We start from the raw sequence: 18,467 nt of genomic DNA, 5'->3' as shown, positions 1-18,467 counted from the left end.
GGTGGGAATGCAAGCTTGTACAACCACTTTGGAAATCAATATGGCGCTTTCTTAGAAAATTGGGAATCAATCTCCCCCAAGATCCAGCTATACCACTCCTGGGCATATACCCAAGAAATGCTCAATCATACCACAAGAGCACTTGCTCAGCTATGTTCATATCAGCATTGTTTGTAATAGCCAAAACCTGGAAACAACCTAGATGCCCTTCAACTGAAGAATGGATAAATAAATTGTGGCACATATACACAATGGAATACTACTCAGCAGAGAAAAACAATGACATCACACGGTTTGCAGGCAAATGGATGGATCTAGAAAAAATCATCCTGAGTGAGGTAACCCAGACTCAGAAAGACAAATATGGTATGTACTCACTCATAGGAAGATGCTAGATGTGGAACAAGGATGGACTAGACTGCTACTCACATCACCAGTGAGGCTACCTGGAAAACGGGACCCCAAAAAAAGACACGGAGAAATGGACGAGATCTACATGAATAGGCTGGTCATGAGTGGGAACAATGAAGGGCGACAGTCGAGGGAAAGAGTGGGAGATCCTAGCTGGATCAAGAAAAGAGAGGGAGAACAAGGAATAGGAGACCATGGTAAATGAAGACCACATGAGAAGGTGAGAAGGGGAGGAAGCAGAGAGCTAGGGAGGCCCACAGAGATCCACAAAGATACCCCCTCAAAAGACTGCTGGCAATGGTCGCGAGACAGCAGGAACTGACCTACTCTGGTGATGGGATGGCCAGACACCCAGATAGTGGTGCCATAAACCCCATCCAAGGACTGAGGAATCTGAAGGCAGACATCCACGGCTGGGCCCCTGGTGGAGCACTGGGAGTCTAATTAGTGAGTAAGAAGAGGGTTTACATGAGCGAGAATTGTTGAAGCCAAGGTTGGATAAAGCACCGGGACAAATAACCAAATGAATGGAAGCACAGGATCTATGAACCAAAGGCTGAGGGGCCCCCAACTGGATCAGGCCCCCTGAACGTGTGAGACAGTCATTTGGCTTGATCTGTTTGGGAGGCAGCTGTGCATTGGTGCCAGGTCCTGGGCTCGTTGCATGAGTTGGCTGTTTGAATCCTGGGACTTATGCAGGGACACTTGGCTCGGTCTGGGAGGGGGGAATGGACCTGCCTGGACTGAGTCTACCAGGTCAACCCCGGTCCTCGGGGGAGACCTTGATCTGGAGGAGGTGGGAATAGGGGGTGGGCTGGGGGGAGGGGTGGGCGAGAGGGGGATAACAGGGGATTCTGTGGCTATTATGTTGAACTGAATGGTGTTGTAAAATAATAATAATAATAGTAATAAAAAAAATAAAAAAAAATAAAAGAAGGAGAAGTTAACTTGGGCTCAATATATTTAGGGGATGGTTCCATCATAGTGGTTAAAGCAGCTTGGTATGTGATGGTGAGTGCATGTAGCTTGTTCATATCATAGTTGACCATGAAGGAAAAATTTCAAGCTGTAAACAGGTCAGGCTATCACACTCAAGTGCCCACCCACAGTGACCCATCACTGCTATACATGCTTTCTGTCCCAAAGGTTCCAAACACTCCCAAAACAGTGTCAACAGCTAAGGACCAACTGTTCAAACATATGACTATGGGAACATTTCACATTCAATCCACAGAAATTACCTGGACAACAGTGGTATAAAATAAACTTATACTGGATATTTGTTGAAAAGAGAGTTCATGAAACTGTAGGAAAAATAATTTCTTTCTGATATGTTTGGTTAATTTTTAGGGGTGGAGACAACTACTACTATGTAGTCCTGGCTGGCCTGGAACTCACTTTGTAGACCACGATGACTTCAAAATCACAGAGACCTACCTGCCTTCACCTCCTAACTGCTGGAATCCAAGGTGTGTGTCACCATGTCCAGTTTTGGCTGATATTTTTCAAACAAGTGGTGTTTGAACAGTGGTGTAATGTACACAGTGTTATGTCGGGAGACATGGTAAGTAATAAAAGGTACAGTCCCAATATTTTCTTATGTTATTTTCTTTCAAAAAGCCTTTTCCTAGGTAGTTAGCTGAATTTAAGATCTGAAAGATGTCCTCTCTGCCTTTGAGTTACTTTTAATTACTAAATTAAGTGCAGACATTTTCTAAGGAAGTGGAGTTTTAAATATAACAATGAGAGCAGTTATGAGACTGTCAGGTAAAAGTCTAATAGATGGGTATAAGCAATGAAATAGAGATTTCCAGGTGCCATGACCTCAATTGTAACCCACTAACATCCAGACATAAAAGCCCTAGCACCTGATATGACAGTAATCAGAGATAGAGCCTTCCAGATGAGTATGGTTAAATTGAACCATAGGCTAGAGCCCAATTCCTACAGGACTGGTGAGTATGCAGAGACCTCCTGCCCTCGGTTGCATAGGGAATGGTAACATGAGGACTTACTTGAGGAAAACAGGCATGAAGTGATTGCACCAGAGCTCAAACTAAGCAAAAGCTTAGCCTTGAACTTCCAAACTCCAGAACTGTGACAATGAAAACTTGCATGCTTAAGCAATGAAGTCTGGTGCATTTTGTCACGGCAGTAAGTAGATGAATATGGCAAGCATCTTAGGAACTGTACCTTCATTTTTAATGAAGAAAATAGTTATTTTTATCATAGATATACTTGAATAAACTTGGCCACAATAAACAGGGATGTTTATAGTTAAGGCAAAAGAAACAACCAAAAATTCTGTTGTGGAGCAGAAAGCTTACCTTCGCTCACGGTTATAGAGATGTTCACTGGTCATGGAGAAAGAGAGTTACCAGGCAGGGAAGTTCACATGATGGTAGTCGAGGAAGCTGAAAAGGGCACTCAGCTCACTTCCTCACGTTTCCTGTCAGCTGATGGAAGGGCACCACCCGCAGTCTGGTGTACCCTCCTTCCCCAGTTAGCCCTGAGGACCCGCCCGTATGGATGTGCCACTGATTTGCCTCCCTAAGCTCCGGGGTGGTTTTAAGTCTAGTCAAGCTGACAGAGAAGATGACCCATCACAGTAACTCGCTATGAACCCAGGGAGAAAAGCCTTCAACAGCCTAAATTTTTTAAGCTATTAATGGCAATCCAAAATTAGAAAAAGTATTCATTTTAGTAAGCCAATCTACTGTTCCAAAATTGTTTTTCAGTGTAATTGGAAAGCAATTTTTCTATATTAATCCAATTGCTGAAACTAGCATAGTTATGTAAAGTTAAATCTGAATGAGAAGAGATGCCCATTTCTGAAGTATGTATATAACATGTGAGGATAAAATATAATGTCAAGTTTCTGGACAAGTTCTACAATATACATTTATTGGTGTATATTTCTTTTTGCTTCATTAACCTACATGAAGCTCAATTTCCATTTCTCTTCTTAAGCTCCACAAGAGAATGTTTAAATTTAATTGTTAATAGGAAGGAGAATTTTTATCTCAGAATTCTCAAGAGAGAGAAAGAGATGCAACAGGACATGATGTGTTATATGAATTGACTCACATATCTGGGGAGGCTGATAAGATCTTTCACCTGATGTAGAAGCTGAAGACCCAGTAAACCTGGCTGTACAGTTCTGAGAAAAACAGCTTATTAATAATAGAACAGGATAACTAACAATAACCATGGGTGATTGGATCAGATATTAAAAAATATTTTAACCTGAAAATAAATTGTTAGCATATGGCTATGTTTTGTTAATTATTTTTGCTTACTTAGAAAGAAAGCTGAGACAAGTCAAGTAACTTACACAACACAGTTCTGATTGTTAAATCTAGATTTTATTAAGCATTATCGATAAATACAAATACTGCTAACACTAATTTAAATTTTATAGCAATATAGATTTCTGTAGTGGGTAGCCATTCCAGCTTTGGTCTGGAAGTTCCAACCCCCATCATGCCTACAAGGCGGGGCCAAGGGAGGGCCCTGAAGACCCGAGATCGGGATGCGCTGCATTCTCTTGTTTCCTGGCCCCTGGATGTTAAAGGTAGACCAAGGAGAGTTCTCCAGAGAACACCGCTGGACTGCACTATGTCTTTCCCAGACCCTGCGACCTACCTATCCCTTTATTTGCAAGTTACGCCAATAAATAAATCTCCCTTTTAACTACTTGGAGTAGCCTTAATAATTTCACCAATATCTGGCGCTCACATGGGGCAAATTCCAAAGGCCTGGGTGGCTCCCACCCTCAGCTTCCTCCCCAGCTGGCAGGCGCTGGAAGCTGCAGGTTACCACCTGCAGAGTTCCATAAAACAAGGAAAAACCTACAAGGTACCATTCCTGAAAAGGAGCTAATCCTGTCTCAGTTCTGCGTCAAGTTTAGCCCCAGACCAGCGAAATTGCTGTGAGTGGGGCGTTCCACTTCCTCTCTGAGTGCTGACTCCCCACCCTAGCTGGAGGCTTCCACAGTTTCACCTAGTTAAAATAAACAGGTTTCTTAGTTTTCAATAATAGTACTTTAATATTTTTTAAATGTTAGTTTGCGTCCAGCATTCTACTCATCACTTCATAGGCATTATAATAATCCATTGATTCTAAAATACTTAATTTTTTTTATTATTTTAAAGCTTTAAATCTGGATCATCTTATAATTACTGTTAGACATCTGACTGAATCAAAGTTATGTGAACAACAACAAAGAATGGTGCATGCCTATAACCCCTGCATTCGTGTTGCTGAGGGAGGAGGAATGTGAGTTCAAGACCTGCCTGGGCCACACAGAGTGCCCTTGAAGGAAGCCTGGGCTCCATAGCAAGACCTTACACCAAAATAAACCAATGTAAAACGAAAGAAACAAAACTGATCACACACTGCTTTCCCTTTTACTGATAGATGAGACAGCAAGTGATACAGTGTTCTTACTCATAACCCAGTTACTTTTGAGTAAATTTCAATAAAACTTAGAATTGGGATAGCTGCCACAGGGCAGTAATTTAATTTTTCATCATTCCTTTACATTGTTTTGGTGGGGGTTGGTTTGAGTTTGAGGGTTTTTCCAGACAAGTCTCACTTTGTTGCCTAGACTGGTTTTCACTGTGTAGCACAGACTGTTCAAACTCACAGAGATCCTCCTGCTTCACACTCCTGAGTGCTTGAAATTATAAGCACATCCAGCTTTGATACACACACATACACACACACACACACACACACACACACACACACACACACACACACCAAGATTTCCAAAGGAAACTCAGTGGGAGTATTTTCTCTCTGCCTGGACATCTAAATATTTAAATATTTAAATATAATAGTGTTGCCTGATTTGATTTTCTCAGTCAAACACCATACATATGTGTCATATAGTGTTAGTTGCAGAAGTACAAAAATAAATTTGGGGCCATGAATTTCTAATAGTTAAAGGGGGGCATTGAAACTGATCAAAACACAAGTCATTGAAAGAACTGAATAGTTAGTTTAAATCTGAATGTTATATAAGAATGCCAACTACTTCTTGAAAGTAGAATTAGTAACACGGTGTACATTACAAAAGGCACATACAATGGCTTTCATTAGCACTGTGAAAATAATTCTATGATCTTTGCTTTAGCAATATATTACTACTAAACTGTTAAAATAAAAATGATTAAAACACATATACAAAATTCTATAGATTGATGAACAAGTGGGAAGTCCTTTTAGAAACAAAACATGGTAAAGATAACACTAAGGGTTATTTTCTGGCAAAGCCAAATTATCAGTTTTAACCATACTTATAAAAGGTAATAGTCATATTAAATCAGCTAAGAATCTAAAAATACTTTAAGCAAATACATTGAATTAATGAGAACATTGATTTTTCAATTAACAACTAAGTATTCTAAAGCTATTAGCAGAATGAAGTCTGAAGCAATGATGGGGCTACAGGAGCACTGAACGCAGAGAGCAGACATTTTGGCAACTGAAGAAGTACCCGTGGAACACAGGAGAAGCAACGGCATTGTGAGATGTGGAAGGAGCAGTGCAGGAAGGAAGTCACAGCTGCAGAACCAACTAGGAGGCAGCAGGCAGGAACATTATCAGGAGGAAAAGAAATTCTCCAAGTCAAACAGCATTTGCACAGGGACTAAAGAATTAGAAAGCTTGGTGTGAAACAAATGTGTTTATTAATCAATAGATAAAACTGCTCATCCTGAAGGAAATCAATCTCACCAATATTGACTGACTGTGAAACAAATTAATGATTACCCACATAGTAAGCATCATCATCTGTTCGGTCTATACAAATATTAGAACTTTCATCTCAGTATGTCACTATTTAAAACAATCGGACTCAATGACCAATTCAACAAACACAAAATGATGACATAGAGAAGCATGTAGATTTTCTTAAACTACAAATTAAAGCTTAGATTCACTAAAAACACAAAAATCTAAGAACTACAATTAATTGATTTATAATTTTCTTACAGTTACTAGAAATCCATCCCCCAAAAATTTAGTTTATTTTGTGTATAAAAAGTCTGCTTCAGGGAGAGTAGGGTAGAGTAGGTAGTATGGTGAAAGATCAATAACACTAAAGACCATTCAAAAAAAGACATATGGAAACTTAATACTGCAGAAGCTTTCATGTAGACAGACAAACAGACTGACAGACAGACAGATAGATAGTTGATAGTTGATAGATTATAGAGAGGTCCTTATAGATATAGATATATGAGTTAAGTGAGTTCATACACACATAAACAAATTTACGTTATTATAGGAAGACAATCACACTAATAGATACTAGGAGCTAACTAATAAAAGGCCCAGTATCAGGAATAACATACTTCTTTCTGAGTTATTAGCCAGAGTTTGCATAGACCCACCCAAATATTATAGGCTCTTTGTACTGTTCTTGGTTACTCTCCAGAACATAAAAGTAAGATCCTGAAACTAAAGACACCACATACTTGAGTAATAGAACATAGCAGAAACAAAACTGATAAGGATCTAGAAGCTTCATAACTACTGATTAACTTTCATAGTGCTGGAAGATGCTATGCAAGCTACCAGAGAAGAAAGATAATTGTCAATCATACTCAGCTATGAATCCCATAAATAGCAATAATGACTGACCTGCCTGGCAAGACATGTCCAATGGTGAAATAGTGGCATAAACATCCTGGGAGTAACTAACCATTTCTGATTGGACTTAAGTCCCATTCCACAAGAAGAAACCTATACCTGGTACCTTTAGTTGACCAAGAACCAAGATCTAGATAGGTCATAGGCCATAGGAGAGAACATATTACTATTATTCTGCTAAATGTATACAGTATTAAACTTATTTCTAGTGACTTATCATTATATCAATAGATCAATGCATTTCTCATCCCTCATCATCAATCATCATCTTCCAGTTGTAGTATATGGTGAGTAACACCATGACCCACAACTGGCTAAAGTGCAGAGAATAAAAGACTGCATAATACTTAACACCTAAATTGAACATACAGACTATACCCTTTAGCTGAAAGTTTTTCTGTGTCCTACCCAGTCCGCAGCCACTCAGACCCAGGTAAACACACAGAGGCTTATATTAATTATAACTGCTTGGCCATTAGCTCAGGCCTACTACTGACTACCTCTTACACTTAAACTCAGTTCATTTCTGTTCATCTATATGTCACCACATTTTCCATGGCTTTACCTGTGTGCTGTGGCTTTACCTGTGTGCCATTACATGCTGCTCTCTGAACAGCAGACTGGCATCTCCTGAGTCAGCCTTCCTCTTCCTAGAATTCTCCTTGTCTGCTTATCTCTCCTATACTTCCTGCCTGGCTACTGACCAATCAGCATTTTATTGAACCAGTGTACAAAAGCATTATCTCACAGCAACACCCTCCCTCCCAAGAGTCAAGAATCATTGCAGAAGAGGGGGAAGAAAAACTGTACAATCCAAAGGTTGTAGATTACTATAAAGAAATATTATCTTCTGAACACAGCAGGGCAACTGTACTTGTGAACTCATAGTAGTTGTGACAGCACATATAAAACCTGTACAACATGAAGGGGCTGGTCCTGCAGACCCAAAGCTGCAGGATCTCCATGACACAGGGCAACAACAGGATATCCAAGAGGAGTCTCAGTGAGGGCCCAACATTGATAGTGTAGAAGAAACCAGAGGCCTTGAATCAGACCAATGATGTTTAGCAATGAACACTTGCAAATAAAGATATATAGATAAAAGGTTGTTGGGTTTTTTTTTTTTTGCGTGACTTACTGTGTCATACTACAGTTTCCATGAAAAGATTGATTTTCCTTTTTCTTCTTTTATTTCTCTTAAATTTTGGTTTATTTTGGAGGGGAGGTTGCAAAGGTAGAGGGTGAATACAAAGGGAAGGGGAAATGAATGGGATCGAGATGCATGATGTGAAAGATACAAAGAGTAAATAAAAAGAATGTTAAAAAAAATATATAAAATCTGTGCAAGGCCAGGCTGAGCTCTGAGAGTCCAACTGAAGAGAGAGAAGAAGGATTATATGAGCAAGGGGGAGGTGGGGAGTCAAGATCATGATGGGGAAATCTACAGAGACAACTGAACCAAGCTCACAGGAGGTCACAAACTTTAGACTAACAGCTATGGAACCTGCATGGGACCAGACTAGGGCCTCTGCATCTGGGAGACAGTTGTGTAGCTGGATCTGTTTGAGAGGCCCCTGGCAGTGTAATCAGGATCTATCCCTGGTGCATGAGCTGGCTTCCTGGGTCCCATTACCTATGGTCTTACACCTAGCTCCCATTGATGCAGAGGGGAGGAGGGGCTTGGTTCTGCCTCAACTGAATGTAACAGGCTTAGCTGTCCCCCCAAGGGAGAACTTACCCTTTTAAAGGAGGGATGAGGGGTAGGTAAGGAGGGGGGAGTTGAGGAGAGAATGGGAGGAGGGTTGAGAGGGGGATCTGTGGTTGGTATGTAAAATGAATTTAATTTTTTTTCATTTTTCTTTATTAAGAAATTTTCTACTCCACATACCACCCCCAGATCCCCCCGCCTCACTCCTCTCACCCCTCAGCCCTCTCTCCCAAGCCACCCCACATCCCTGCATCTCCCAAATCAAGGTCTCCCATGAAGAGTCAGCAGAGCCCAGCACACTGAGCCTAGGCAGGTCCAAGCCCCTTCCCACTGCACCAAGGCTTCGCAAGGCTTCACACCACAGGCACCAGGTTCCAGAAGCCTGCCCATAGACCAGGCACAGATCCCCATCTCCCTGCCTGGGTGCCCCCAAACAGTTTGAGCCAAACAACCATCTTCCATATCCAGAGGACCTAGTCCAGTCCCATGGGGGCTCCACAGCCACCAATCCACAGTTCATGGGCTTCCACTAGTGTGGACAGTCATCTCTACACATCCTCCCATCATGATCTCACCATCCCCTGCCTGCAGAATCCCTCCTCTATCTCTCTCATCAATTGGATTCCTGGAGCTCAGCCTGGTGCCTGGCCGAGGATCTCTGCATCTACCTCCATCAGTCATTTTACAAAGGCTCTATCTTACCACAAGGACACATGCTCAACTATGTTCATATCAGCACTATTCGTAATAGCAAGAACCTGGAAACAACCTAGATGCCCCTCAACTGAAGAATGGATAAAGAAAATATACACAATGGAGTACTATTCAGCAGTAAAAAGTAATGCTATCATGAAATTTGCAGGCAAATGGATGGAACTAGAAAATATCATCTTGAGTGAGATAACCCATACTCAGAAGGACAAACATAGTATGTACTCACTTATAAGTGGATACTAGATGTGAAAAAGGGATGACCAGACTGCAACCTACAGCTCCAGAGAGGCTAGCTAACAGGGAAAGACCCTAGGAGGGACACATAGATGACCCAGCAAAAGAGAAGTGGATGAGATCTAAAAAAATTTTTTTTTTTAATCTGTGCAAGGGTAAGCCAGGCCAAATACCATTATGGAGAGGGAAGTTGAGCACACAGTCCCACCCACTAGCATATTAGATGTTGTGAAGAAGAGCCTGCATTCTCTAATAGTGTAGCCCCTGATAAGCTGACCATACCCCAGTGAGAGACTACACATTCAAGAGTATTTGGGCATCACAAATTGGTCTTGAAAGACTTTTAAAATACATAAAATGTCACAAAGTTGTCTGCAGAGGGAATAAGTGGACTGTTGGGAGGTCTTGATGGTCAGATGTTACAGTCTATCATGGCCTGTCAGCTCTCTCCAATGCTCAACAACTGCCCCCCCCCCGTGAGACTTCCCACTCTCTACCCGCCCTTATCTGGATAATGTCTCTAGGCCCACAGGACTGACCTTATCTGAAAGCTGTCTCTAAGTCTGGATGCCTGATTTATGACATCCAGTGTTACCCTTGGCACAGTTTCCTGCTAGAAGCTTTCCCCTGCTGCAAGTATGGAAACTAAAGACTTGTACTAGGAGCTCTGCTATAGGATCCTGCTGCCACATATAAAGCCTTATGATAGGAGTGTGCCATTTAATGCAAATTAGTATTTGTCCCTAGGCTTTCCAATCCTTTATATTTCCTATATTCTAGAATAAAGTTGAGCTGATTCACTGAAGTCATATCCTGGAGGGATATCTCCATTGTATCCACAGCTGTCCAAACCCTGTTCCCTGCTTCTGATCCCTCCACCTTCCTGGACCAACACACCAATGATCCCGGGGAAGAAACAGCAACAGTGGATCTGTGAAGAGGTGGGGGAGGGAGCAATTGGTCAAAATTCCTCAAGAACTAATAAAAGTTTTCAAAGAATTAAGAAAAATATTTTTAAAGTCTATTTCAACAGGAAATGTAAAACAATTTTAACTGTTGTCTTATAATTCTCAATTATATAAGGCACTACACCTATTATATAATAAGGAAGAAACCAGTCCAATTTTTAAACAACATAAATACTGTAGAATATATTTAAGTATGGCTCTGTTGATTTAATGTTTTATTCTTCATTATTTTCATTAATACAAAAAATTCCATTAACATGTTATTAAGTATACATTTAAACTACAATTGCATTTATATATCTTTTTTAGAACATTAACATGAAATTCATATTAGAAAGAAAATAATTTGAGATACTTCTAAAACAAATAGTAGTTTTCTCCATAAAATTAATAGATAGAAAACAAAGATGTCAAATTAAGTTCATCATAATACAGATTTAAGAAAATATTCTGCTAAAGGAGACATTCAAAATCAAAAGTGGCTTGCCTCTTTTTGCCATCAGTCCTGAAACTCACAAACACATATAAAGGAAAATAACACTGAAAGCAAATGCAATGTCTGAAAAGGTGATGGACTGTATGGTGTGTGTGAAAAGTAAATGACAAATTTGTATACTGACCCTATTATTAATAATGAACTCATGCTACAAAAGAAATGCTGGGGGGTTGTGACTGGATAGAAGAAAAATTTCATTTGGATTACAACCTTAAGTTCATTTTAAAATATGAAGCTTTTCTTAATAATAGTAGCAACACATATACACTTCCACTTATGCAGAGATCATCTCCAACACCCAAAACATTTTCTAATTGTTGGGGTTGATTTTTCTATTTCAGTGGAGAATATATGTCTTATCAATTTTGCTCAACAAAACCAGAGAAAATACTGTAGAGACACCATTAATGTATGATGATCTAATCCAAGAGAAACCAGTATATTGCTAAGTATCAAATTCAGACAAGAAATGGGTTTAAAGTAATTCAAGGAACATAAGTTGGTGACAATCCATCAAAACAGTGAGAACGTGTCCCTGAACTACTTGGATACATTTACCAAGTGACCTAGATAATGCATGCAAAACTCTACAGCAATCCTGATGTTAAAATTTAAAAAATACCCTTAAATCATTTACATTTCCTGAAAGCTAAAAATTGAAAACACCTTTACTTCTTTTTACATGATCTTCAGCTTAGTTGAAGTAAAGAATGCTCTGTTAACTTATATTTGATGAATAATTTTGAAATTCTAAAACACCTTATCCTTAGTGAGGAGTGTTGAAGCAACCTGAAGCAGAAGTTTCTCTGCAAAGTTTCTGCACAGTAAATGTTCCCCCAGACACCACAGTAAGGGAGAAGAGGCAGAGAACGTCCTGGTCCAGGAGGAATGTTTTTGTTAGATTGTAGAAGGTTGGATGAGTTGTCAGAACAAGATAAATGGAGCTGGGCTGTGCCATTAACCTGTGACATTTCTGACAGGGCGAGGCTATGTGCAGTGAGAAAGCTGCCTTTCTTCCTTTGCTATCTTTCAACTTACAATAGAAATAAAAAAAGATAGGTGAAATGTTCTCACGAAAGACAGCAACAAACCAGAAGAAGCCTACCTTGAATAATAGGTGTTTTCTTACTAGATGCAAAAACTCATCCTTTGTCGGGAAATCTTTTTTTTTTTTTTTTTTTTTTTTTTTTTTTTTTTTTTTTACATTTAACCTAATTTTATTCATGCTTGCCTAGGGATGGGAAATAGATCATCCAATAAAAACATACAGTAAAAACAGGGGGGGGGGCGCGGAGGAGGGAGGCTTATCATGTACAATGTTTAAACTACAATAATGATGTACCTTAATTACTTCCATGCACACAAGTCTAACATTACAAGTTTTTAAAAAATAAACACAATTAAGACTTCTAGGAGCATTTTATAATAAATTCCTAATTTTTCTTTGTAGATAGATCAAGCACCTCCAAAATACAGATTCCTATACACAGTGAGTACTTTACTTAACGTACATGGACAGCCTCAGGGCAAGCTGACGTCATCAGCTTGGCAGGCAACAAACCATAGTGCCAAATGGAAAAAAGGGCAGTTGCAAATAAACTTAAAACTAAGTTAACTTTTATAATTAAATACAGAAAATATACTGATTCGCTAAAAATAAATAAGATGTGATGTATTTAACACTCACTATTAAGAATGAATACCAGGACATTTATAAACGGTGAACGGGTCTCAATAGTTTACTACGATAAACGCTGGCTGGATAGAAGTGCAGATGCCGTGGAGCACTATGGGTGGTTTATGTTTCGCCACATACTTTTGTTACCTTGAGGTAGATAACACATGTGTACCAAATTCGGCATTCGTTTTCAGTTGCTGCTGGTATCATGTGTCTTAAGAAATGTGTACAGTATGAAAAACTTGAAAATACTAATGAATGAAAAATGTTTCAGGAAAAAAATAGATCTTTTCATGCAATTATGTACAGTCTCACTGTGTAAGTTTCAAGGCAAGGTTTTGTTTCCCGTAAAGCAGGTCACTGGTCTATGAGAATGTCTGTTCACCCTAGCGCATCTCGTCTCCTCCTGCACTGCATTGTTTTGCTCTATTCTTTGTGTGTATGTGTGCAAATGACATGCCAGTTCAAATGAAAACTAACTCACATGTAGAAAAAGTCTGCATTTTACAAACTGAGAACTAAGAAAACTCCTTGCAAATTAATGACACCTTCTGATTCAAGTAAAAAACTGACTTAGAACATTAGTGATAAAAAAAGACAACACATCTCATGAAGAACAAAGAAATGTCTGCTGAGTGTTTAGTTCAGATGTTTCAGAATGCTGCTGTATGTCTTGTGAGGGATTTGAGGGGAAGATTTCATAGCGGAAGGTGTTAACGTGGCCTGGATGGACTTGAGTGGGGACCCCACTGGACTGTGGAACTGCGGAGTGCCTATGGACTCTAGCTGCTTGCTCAGGAGGATCTCCCCACTGCCGTTCAGAAGCCCTGCCTCACGTCCTCTCTCCCCACGCTTCCCTTCCTCAACTGGCTCAGGTTCTAGCATTTCAGAATCTTCCTTCCTGCTGAAGAACTTGTCCAGATAGCTGGTGTACGTGCTCTCCTTCTCCACATGCTCGTCCTTCCTGACCTCACAGCAGAACTGACTGATGAGGAAACACTCCTCCCCGCCGCTGCTCACCAACTGGCTGTCCCAAGAGGACTGGTACAAGGCCTCCAGCTGGGCCAGGTTCGCCATCCCCTTTTCCTGCTTCTCTTGGCTGACTGACTTGGAGATCAAGCTTTTCAATTCTAGCTGGGACACTGAGCTATTCAAGTCGTTTAACTTGTCAACAACGTCAGCAGGCTCCTGCTGGGAACTAAGCTGAATAGTTCCTGCTATGAAGGAATCAAAGTCAAAGCCCTGGCCCTTCTCCCTTTCCTTCTCCGCCAGTTGCTGGGATGCTTCCTCCAGCGCTATCTGTGCTTTGACCAATCCGTTCCTCTCACACTTTGACTTGCCTTTTTTATCGGATTTTTCTTTACTTTGCTCTTTCCAGTTGGAAAGATCTATAATAAGTTTGGGCTCATAGTAATGGTTAACTTCACTCTCCCTCCATACCAAGTTATCTAAATATGATGGTGACCTTGTTTTGTAGTTACAGGTGTGGCTACACTCCAGATCACAGTACTTGTTCTCGTGGTGATCTGGGTACTGCCAGCAAGGCTCAGCAGAGTAGCTAGTGTCAAAGGCGGGATCCTCCAGGTACTTCTCTCGGTCTCCATCCAAGTATTTTCGAGGATCAACTTGAACTTCTTCTTCCTCGGTGACATCAGACAGAGCTCTTGGGTCAAGCTGAACCTCATCGATATCAAAGTTGTTATGAATAGGCCAGTCATGCTCCGAGAACTGACAATCATGATACCTTTCCCAGTTATAAATGTGACTGTGTGTTTCATCCATAAGTAGAATATCATCCACTTCATCTTCTATGTGAAAAGGATGGCTGGAAATTGGCTCATCCGTTGGAAAAGCGTAGATGCTCATGTAAGGATGGGAAAGCGCTTCCTCTGCTGTTAGCCGGTCCATGGGGCTGAAGGTCAGAATCTGTTCCAGGAAATCCAGTGCTTCTCGACTAATTCCCGGAAGCAGCTGAGTTAGCGGTTTGTGTGGCTCAGTCATGTCGTTTCTAATGTAAACTGGAATCACACTGAGAAGCTCCTGACGATCTTCCTCATGCACAACAGGAATAGATTCTAAGATGAGCTGCATCTGTTCAAGTTCGTGTGCACCTGCAAAGAGGGTTTTACCAGTCAACATTTCGGCAAAGATACAGCCTGCAGCCCACATGTCAATGGCTTTAGTATAATTATTAGGAGAAAGTAAAAGTCGTGGAGATCTGTACCATTTGGTAACCAATCCTTCAGAAAGATGACCCTTATGGGAATAATGAGGATCCATGATCCGTGCCAAACCAAAGTCACCTATCTTCAGCACCAAGTCTTCAGTGTTAATGAAAAGATTAGCTGGCTTGAGATCTCTGTGCAGTACGTTTGCAGAATGGATATACTTGAGCCCACGTAGCAGCTGATACATGAAAAGCCTGGCATGCTCTTCCAGTAGAGGGCCCTGCTCCAGCACGTTCGCCAAGTCTGTCTCCATGTACTCCTGAACTATGTAGACGCTGTTCAGCTCCGTGAGAGAGCCCACATCATCTGTTAACTGGCTTCCACTGGGACCAAGAATTTCAAACACTTTCACAATGTTATCATGGTCAAGTCTTCTAATAATTTTGATTTCACGGAGAGCATGTTTGACGCTCTGGGGATCGGTGAGGACAATTTTCTTGATGGCTACTCTTTTGTCACAGTCATTGTCTACAGCAGAAAAAACCAAGCCATTGCCTCCACAGCCCAATGGTTTTAAGTCCATGTACCTAGAGCCCAGATCAAAACCATGAATGTTCATGAGACTTTCAAATTTCTCTGCCATTCTGAAACCCTTACAATTGCCTTTTCCTTTCAAATTGTTGAACTTGTGTAAACAAGGAAGACAACTGGCATCAAAAGGAAAGATCTCTCAAAAAGGGAGAAAAACAATTCCGTTTCCACAGCACGATGGTTTCTTGATGTTCATTGCAGACGCCAACCAGGCCCGCTGAGTTCCCCTCAGACTTAAAGCTCAAAAATCTCTATTCATACTGAGAATCAAAAAGATTGCAGTGCTCATAGTTCAAGGAAGGGCAGCAACTCTGCAGACATTTAAAGAAAACACTCAAGAAACTCAAACGGAATGAAATGACATACTATGCACTCAGATAGACTATGCTAACCGACTTAACATGGGACAAAACTGTGAATAAATATGCACCCGGCAGGCCTCCGTGGACATCCTCTCACAGTGCAGATACATTCAGTGTTGGACTGGTCCTGAGCAGCATCCTAAGGCGCTGAAAGCACTATTCCCTTTGCTTCCTCTCTTCCTTGTTGCTGTATTTCAACAGGAAGCCCTGGTGATGTTGGCTGACAGGTATCTTTTGTTAGTGATCAGGTGGCTCCAGCTCACCACAATCACAATCAAAGCTACCGTCCATCTTACTCTGATACAACGGGACTCCTCCGACTCATCGAGAGTGTGCGGGGCCCGCGGACAGCCCCCAAGGTCGGCTCAGGTCTCCGGCTGTGCTGGCGGCAGCGGCGGCGTCTCCGAGGCTCTCGCTTTGCCGCAGTCGCCGCCATGTAACCCCGACCCGCGAGAGCCTTTGTCGGGAAATCTTAATGAGGAATATCATATAAATTGGTCTATTTAAAAGAGATTTAAATAAAAATATTCCTTATGTTCACATGAATATTTATTAAGAACAAAATTTCTTTCTTCACTGAAAATATGACTTGTTCTTCAATCTATAATATGTGAAAATCATTCATGAAAAAATGTCATTCTTAAAATAACTATTAAGCTTTAACATATATAGCAATAATAGCATTTTTGTTTTATTTTTAGGTTTTTTAAATTTCACTAAATTATTATCATACATTTTACTGTTTAGTTTTCTACTGCCATAAAAAAAATCAGAACAGTTGGGTAAAAGCTATAATTTCAAAAGATAAAGTAGCAAAATATTTTCATGAAAAAATCAATAGGATCATGAGTTCTTGTTGATATTCACTGAGAGAAATGCAATTGCTGGTGTTATTCTTTGCTTTACATGTATCAATAAAATGATATTCTCATGATCTCAAGTCCTTGCTCATAAATATAATATAAACGCATGCAAAATTCAGCCTTTAAGGACCATAATGTAACACATTTATTGAGCTATCACAACCAAGATCGTTTTAAGGCTGTGATTAATATGCATCAGCAAAAATGCTGTATAAGTTAGTATGCTGCAGAATAAGTAAATGAAGAGGCAGTGAGATAAAGATCTTATGGGCAACATGGCCATATGTAGAAAAGGATGTTAAAACAGTACCAGCTCCTATATTCATAACACAGTAATGAAACAATGGAGACCAGAAAGCAACATTTATATTCTATAACTGAAAATGTTACTAATCATGATGACAGGGTTGAATGATGTCTCAGCTGGAGAAATCTTAATGTGTAAGCATGATGACATGGGTTCAGATCCCCAGCATCCACAGAAAAAGAGACACAGGAGTATGCGCATGACTATAATCCCAGCAGAAGTGTAGCTAGGTCAATACTGTGACTCGCTGGCCAGACAGCCTTCCAATCAGCAAGCCAGAATCCCAGTGAGAGACACTGCCTCAAAAAATAAGATGGGTGGCCCCATGGAACAACCCTGGAGGTTGATTGCTAGCCTGTAAAAGCATGGGGGCATGTTCACACACACACAGGTACACATACACACAAACACACACACACACGCAGATAAAGACATGCAATAAATGCAGAATGACCCATGAAATACAGGCATTATCATTTACTCACACAATTTTTCATTTCATTTTGTTAAATATGTACATAAGCCAAGCATTGCTCAGTCATATTTAATAGAGACATAGATATGGATGAGTAGACAAGTAGATATGTAAACAGAAAAGCAGAAAGGGGTATTTCCCCAAGTATTAGGAAATAACCTTATACACATTATCAATTATTGTAGTTTCCCTACTATTTATAAACTCTTATAATAATACAACAATTAAATCAATGTAAAGCATACAGAAAGAGATACCATTGGATTTCTAAGATACTGATACTTTTAAGTTTTGAATAAAAATTTACATATTCTACTAAAGCTTATTTTTATTGCTTTAATTCCAAATATAACCAAAAGAGGTAAAATATTGTTTCAAACACAATCTCCCAAAAGAAAATCCAAACCTCTATTTCCATTTTCACATGGAAACTACAGTAGAAGATTTAGAAACTTATCAGGTAATAAATTTGTATATAAAATTCTCTTGTTTATAAATGAAACACATTAAACTCTTAAAATGAAAAAGATTAACTTTAAGGACTTTAAAAGCCTAGGGCAACATTGTTAAACACTTTGATATTTAGTCAAGTGTTGAAACAAAACATAGCCATATGTATATTTAAAAGAATAAAACCACATAAAATCATACAATATTTAACATTATAAAATGTTATAAAATTATGAAACTATCTTAAGGTTTTTAATGATAACAAATCTAGGAATATACATATGTCATTGATTTTATACACATATATAAAGATATCAAAATATGTCACTATATCTTTATATACCAATATATCAATATATACACTGATAAATTTTCAAATGTA

The 18,467-nt window shown here is 39.8% G+C and overlaps 1 protein-coding gene and 1 pseudogene across 2 annotated transcripts in view; both read right to left on the bottom strand.

The window, feature by feature from the left end:
* Positions 1 to 18,467, bottom strand: part of Stpg2 (sperm tail PG-rich repeat containing 2) — a 467,029-nt gene that overhangs the window by 133,244 nt on the left and 315,318 nt on the right. The window lies entirely within an intron of this gene.
* On the bottom strand, positions 12,902 to 15,940 carry LOC143274000 (mitogen-activated protein kinase 6 pseudogene; annotated as a pseudogene). Its single transcript, XR_013052393.1, has one exon. The product of XR_013052393.1 is annotated as a mitogen-activated protein kinase 6 pseudogene (transcript).

Source organism: Peromyscus maniculatus, chromosome 6 (assembly GCF_049852395.1).
Source record: "Peromyscus maniculatus bairdii isolate BWxNUB_F1_BW_parent chromosome 6, HU_Pman_BW_mat_3.1, whole genome shotgun sequence".
Lineage (NCBI taxonomy): Eukaryota > Metazoa > Chordata > Mammalia > Rodentia > Cricetidae > Peromyscus > Peromyscus maniculatus.
Note: the sequence above shows the minus strand (reverse complement) of the source record. Positions and strands in the feature narration are given on the sequence as shown.